This window comes from Andrographis paniculata, unplaced genomic scaffold (assembly GCF_009805555.1).
Source record: "Andrographis paniculata isolate CXL003 unplaced genomic scaffold, ASM980555v1 Contig57END, whole genome shotgun sequence".
Lineage (NCBI taxonomy): Eukaryota > Viridiplantae > Streptophyta > Magnoliopsida > Lamiales > Acanthaceae > Andrographis > Andrographis paniculata.
The window spans coordinates 4,331,691-4,338,473 of record NW_026137592.1 but is presented as its reverse complement, the minus strand read 5'-3'; the positions used below and the strand labels follow the sequence as shown (position 1 = coordinate 4,338,473).

General features: G+C 36.2%; 1 long non-coding RNA gene across 1 annotated transcript; it reads right to left on the bottom strand.

Annotated features, from left to right (window-relative positions):
* Window positions 1–657: 657 nt before the first annotated feature.
* LOC127257481 (uncharacterized) lies at window positions 658–2,562 on the bottom strand. Its single transcript, XR_007839987.1, has 3 exons — window positions 2,474–2,562; window positions 1,990–2,046; window positions 658–819 (listed from the first exon to the last, which is right to left on the bottom strand). It is a non-coding gene; the product is annotated as an uncharacterized LOC127257481 (long non-coding RNA).
* Window positions 2,563–6,783: the final 4,221 nt, after the last annotated feature.

The window sequence follows — 6,783 nt, the reverse complement described above, 5'->3', positions numbered from 1 at the left end:
AGGACTATATTATTTGGACTCTAGGGCAGAAATAAAAGCTTGCAAGGTTGATAGTAAAATGTCATTTGAAGTTTGGCATCAACGTCTTGGCCATCCATCGCCAAAAATTTTAGATTTATTGCCTAGTGTTGGTAGTTTTGATAAATCAAATGATATTTGTGATGTGTATATGCAAGACAAACAGACAAGGGAAACTTTTCCCGACAGTGATAATAATGCCTCTTAGATTTTTGAGTTAATTCATTGTGATGTCTGGGGTCTGTATAGAACTAAATCCTCTACTGGTTGTTCTTATTTCTTGATAGTCGTTGATGATTTTTCACGATGTGTTTGGTATTTTTAATGGCAAATAAATCTGAAGTGAGCCGTATTTTGAAGAATTTTATAGTTATGGTGAAGCGGCAATTTTCTAAAGACGTGCGAATTGTGAGGTCAGATAACGGTACTGAATTTGTCTGTTTGAAACATTTTTTTTGCTGAGAATGGAATCATTCATCAAACCTCATGCGTAAATACACCTCAACAGAATGGCAGGGTGTAACACCCCTAGTTGGCTCAGACTGGAAATGCTACCGCCACACTACATCATGAGGTCGTCACCTCCTACTTCGGACCCCACAATACAGTGTTAAGGCTAAAATTATCATAAAAGCACATTATTATATAAAAGAATCTGATTTATAAATATTTACAAAACACACCCCTTAACAAGAGGTTATTCCGGTTAAAAATTTACATATAATACAATATACGGTTTACTCACTCAGCCCGTCTTTCTATATCCCAAGACGTCCCCTGTCTCGGATGTGCCATGCATACCTGAAACAAATATTTTCTTAAAAGCAGTCTAGAATTAAATCTATTTTAAGAACTAACGTGAAATATGTCATTTCATACATTTTTAAAATAAAGTTTAATTCCTGTTAATCATAAAATACGTGTCATGTCATGCCAGTAGTGGCAATACAGATATCAAAATCGACAACAATGCACACCCACATATATCCGCCAAAGTGAGCAGCCGGAATAACCTCGGCTCCATAATCATAGGCTTACTATATCTGTCTAAGTGAGCAACCGGAATACCCTTGGCCCCGTAATAACAAGCTCACTAGATCATCATCAATAAATAGCCGGAAAATCCTCGGCTCAAGGAAGGACCTGATAAACCCATAATAATATAACGGTCATCCGGTCACTTCCATATACCCACCATACGTCTCCCACAATCAATACATGGATAGCTGAACGTTGTCGCCATTAACCACAAGACGCCCCATAGTCTGTGATAGCGAAGATAGGACCCCCACTGAGTAGCCCTATCCCGTGTAATGTAGTAGAATCCGTGCAACCTGGAATCACCCAAGGGAAACCCGGAAACTCTACTCCTCCTCGCGCGCCCTAACGGGATCACGTTTGGAGTTTGGCATATGATCCTAAACTACCGGTAAACCTCACCAGTGATCAGTCCAATTAGTGGAACAACACCTAACACGAATGATTAGACCAAATACGTCTTAACTACAATGGGTCTAATCCCTGAATGACCGTGCGACTAAGTCACCCAGTTGTCCGACTACTATCGTCCACTATCGTCAAAGTGTTACGATACATCGGGGTCGAATATCCTAACCCCAGATGATGCCCTCGCCTAGCACTACCGCACACGGTGACTAAACGATAGATCCATAAAATATATCCGATAAACCGTGCAATATGTGTGCAACATGCCAAATAAGTGAATTTACCGAAAAGGGCTGGTGAGACAGCTCACCTATCCTCCTTTTCATAAATTCACCAATGCAATCAAATACGTATATCAAATATCATAAACCGTGAAGTCTCTCACATGCAAAAGCACACATATATATAAATATATACATGCACTGACAAAATGATTCACATAATATCATGTTAACATATTAATCAGAATCTCATGCAACATGCATACCTAATTTCTTAAATTCGATTTAATTCCCTACTGCTTACCTCTTATCGACACTTCCTAGCTTTCGCAATTTCACCCAAATCTCTTCCAACGTACACCTGCCCCATTATTTACTTAAATCAGCTGAGCTATATGCTTATACATATGAACTACCTGCTTATTCAAAAGCTAATTTCTATAGTTAGCTCGTTGGGTTTCAAACTTTTATATTTAGTAGACTACGGCTATAAAACTCTTATACCTCATAATATTTATATCGCTCGATTATTAAATAAAAATACTTAAAGATATGAATAAACAGGCAGGTGCAGTACACTGCCGTTTTCGATTCGGTTCGGATCGATACGAAATTCTCAGAATATAATATTAGGACTACGAATAGGCTATTAGCTAAAGAACTTAGTCGATTAAATAGCCAAATAGCCGGTTATGAATTTTTTAAGAATTTCTAATTTAATATTCCCAATATCAAAATTCATATTAAAATCCATAATTAAATTCTACGTATAACAAATAATACAATACCGAAGTCGAAATCGAAATCGGACGGCTAAATCTTTTTCTTTCTTATTTTCTTCTTTCTCTTCTTTCTCCTTCGCGTTCTTCTGCTTCGGCCTTCCTTCACAGGTGGGTTTGGTTTATTATATATATAATTATATTATTATTATTAACATTATTATTATTATTATTATTATTATTATTATTATTATTATATCTTCGTCATCATCCATCCTTATCATTGTTATTATTATTATTATTATAAATATTATCTTCATCATCATTACCTTTATTATTATTATTATATTATTATATATTTTATATTTTATATTTATATTTATCGATATTTATCCGTTTAACAGTCTTTTCAATCATAATCAATATATAAAATAGGAATAAAATTTATTCCAGAATATTAATTTTTTTATCCCAAAATATTACAAAAAAATTTCTTTGCTATAATAATATTATTTTATACACTCCAAAATCGGGGTATTACACAGGGTATAGCGTAAACATCGTCATATACTCAATGTAGCTTGTGCAGTTCAATTTCAATCTAATCTTTTGATTGATTTTTGGGGTGATTGTATTTTGACAGCCGGATATCTAATTAATCGAACTCCAAGTAAGGTTCATGGAGGTAAAACACCATTTGAATGTTTGTTTAGAAGAGTTCCTGATTATGCTCATCTGAGAGTCTTTGGTTGCTTATGTTTTGCTAAGGATTTGAATCGAAGTCACGATAAATTTGCGAGTCGGAGTAGACGGTGCGTGTTCGTTGGCTACCCATTTGGCAAGAAATGATGAAAATTATACGATTTGGCGACTCATGAGTATTTTATGTTGCGTGATGTCATTTTTTTAGAGCAAAGCTTTCCTTTTTCGCAGGTGACTTCGGATAGTCGAACAAGTGAGAATCATGTTGTTTCTTTTGTTGTGCAACCTAATGAAATATCGGGAATACATGAGGAAACTGTTATTGATGACTTAAGCCCTGAGTTGATTCTAGCAACAACCACTGGAGAGATGTTCCAACCAGTTATGATGAATTCCAACGAACCAGTTTCAGTTCTTAGTGATTTAGTAAGTGGAAGTGTTCCGTCAACTTTTTCTTCTGAAGATTCGATGCCTAGCTCCAGGGGGGTAACCCTCCAAATAAGGAGATTGGTCAGCCAGTGCACAATCCGCAGCAAGAGGAGATTCTCGGACGGGGTCTGCACACTAAACATCCTTCAAGTAGACCGAAGGATTTCCTTATTGGCAATGTATCGGTTGAGGTGCGATCTAAAAATGACGCAAATAAACCTTATTCTTTATCTCAGTTCTTGGGATATGCAAATTTTTCTGGGCAGCATCGCTCTTTTCTAGTAGCTCTTGGGAGTGAATCTGAACCCCAAAATTATCGTGATGCGGTGACTAAGCCCGTGTGGCGTGAAGCGATGTATACGGAGATACAAGCTTTAGAACGCAATTAGACTTGGACCATTGATCACTTGCCTCCTGGAAAAAGAGTGATTGGTTGTAAGTGGGTCTATAAGATCATATATAAGTCTGATGGGACGTTCGAATGACATAAAGCTCGGTTGGTAATTTTGGGCAACAATCAGCGTGACGGTATTGATTATCATGAAACATTTGCGCCCGTTGCAAAGATGGTGACTGTGCGGGTTACGTTGTCTGTGGTTGTGGGTCTCGGTTGGTATGTACACCAAATGGATGTGCATAATGCTTTTTTTCATAGAGATTTGAAGGAAGAAGTATACATGCGGCTCCCGCCTGGCTTTGTATCTTCCCATCCTGATCAGGTATGTCGCTTGCGTAAATCCTTGTATGGCTTGCATCAAGCGCCTCGCTGCTATTTTGGGAAATTGAGTAATGCATTGCGTCGCTATGGCTTCGTTCAATCATACGCAGATCTTTCTATTTTTACTTATACAAGACCAAATGTTCAGCTTTGGGTTTCAATTTATGTTGGTGATTTGGTTGTATGTGGAAATAATTGGAGCGCCTTAGTTCATTTCAAGAACTATCTGAGTCGATGCTTTAACATGAAAGACTTAGGTGATCTGAATTATTTTTTGGGGATTGAGGTTGCTCGCAATAAGACGGGCATGCATTTGTGCAACGTAAGTATACATTCGACATTATTGGAGAGACTGGTCTGTTGGGGGAACGCCCTTCCAAGTTTCCTATAGAACAGAATCATCGGTTAGTTATTGCAACAAGTGCTCCTCTGCGTGATGCTGGAGCATTCCGAAGATTGGTTGGTCGTCTAATTTATTTGACTATTACTCGTCCTGGGCTCTCTTATTGTGTGCATATTTTAGCTCAATTTATGCAGGCACTCTTGGAGATTCATTGGGATGCTGCATTGGGTGTAGTACGCTATTTGAAAGGATGCCCTGGACGAGGTATTATGCTCCGTTCTGCTTGTGATTTGTGTTTACAAGCATATTGTGATTGTGATTCTGATTGGGAGAGCTGTCCAATGACTCGACGCTCTCTTTTTGGATATTTTATTCTCTTGGGATCTTCTCCTATTTCTTGAAAGACAAAGAAACAGGCTGTTGTATCTCATTCTTTGGCTGAGGCAGAGTATCATGCTATGGCGGTTACTACTTGCGAATTGACGTGGTTTCGAAGCTTGCTTCGCGATTTTGGTGTAGATCACAGACATCCGGTGTGTCTTCATTCTGATAGCCAATCGGCCTTGTATATTGCTGCGAATCTTGTGTTCCATGAGCGCACTAAGTACATCAAAATTGATTGTCATTTTGTGCGGGATGCGCTTCTCTGTGGACTCATTGTGACTCGATTTCTGCGTAGTGGTAATCAATTGGTGATCTGTTCACCAAGGCACTTGGTTCAACTCAGTTCGAGATTCTATTGCGCAAGTTGGGAATTTGTGATCTTCACACGCCAACTTGAGGGGGTATATTCATATGGAGTATCTTTTTATATTTGGCCTATATATATACATAGATTTTATCTTTTACTTTTGGTAATTTATTTTATATTTTTGGATAGTGTTTATTTTAAGTAGGAGATAAGTATTTTAGTTAATGAAGATATTGGATGATTTGAATCTTGGTCTTGAAGTCTTGGCTTGATATATGTATTGTTTCATATACTGAAAATCGACAGAGAGAAAAAAAAAGGGGAATACAGATACAGAGTTTTTTTCCCGAATTTGAAATTATTTAAGAAAGCTCAAGACTTTGCAAAAAATTAAAAGACAATGTTTTGAAAAAATAATTCAAGTTGAACAAGACCCAATAAATAGTGATGAAAAACCCAAATTGAGGAAAAGATGCACAAATCAACAAAGACCCAAAAAGAGGAAAGTAGTCCAAAATCTGGTCTAGTGGAAGCCTCACCTCAATTCCCTGCGAAAAAAATCTACACATTGCGAAAAACTAGCAGCAAGAAGTAATGACCATAGAAATCATAATGGCCATCAGGGAGAAGTTTGATCCTTAAAGCAACTTGAAGGTTACTTAAGTGGAGTTAATATCGAACAATTAAAATTGGAGTTATCATGATAATCAAGGGGTTGGTCATTAGAAGGAGGTGAGTTATAATGCTTTCATGAAGTAAGTTACGCATGGTTAATGAGGTGGAGTTTCAAATTCAAGCGAGACTATGAAAAAAGAGAAGATTGATGGAGAGCGGCTCTACAACCAACACAATATTTTCAGTTTATCTTTATCCTTTTATTTTTATTTCTTAGTATTTTACCTTACTTGCAATTTATTTTTTTGCAAGTTTATTCACTTTTGTTCCAACTTTCTTTCAATTCCGAATATATTTTACGATCCTTTCATTTTCAGTTTTAATACAATAACATTTTAGAAGTCTTTCTTTTTCATTTTCATAGGCAAATTTTTCGTTAAGTCCTATTTCCGCATATACAACATATTACCTAGAAATTTTCTGGAGTGTCTTAGAGAATCCTTGGCTATTCTCCGATCAGTTTCATCAAGCCGTCGAGAGATTAGGAATATACAAATTTCTGTATAAAACACCATAGAGGTTACATTTTGATATTTTTGGAGTGCCGCGAGACGTTCGATCTCTTTTAACTCGGATTGCTTTTATATATGTTTCTATTCAAAATTTTACTATTAACATTTTTCTAAATATCAAATTAAATAATTATTTTAAAATTTTATATTATATTATAAATTAATTTTATATTCAATATATCAGATCAATGTTTTTCTATATCATATCAAACAATTATTTCAATTCAAATTTTTTTGAGACACAGATCCAACAATAATGTGAAGATTATGATGATATTTTCAATATTTGAATATAACACTCAAATAAAG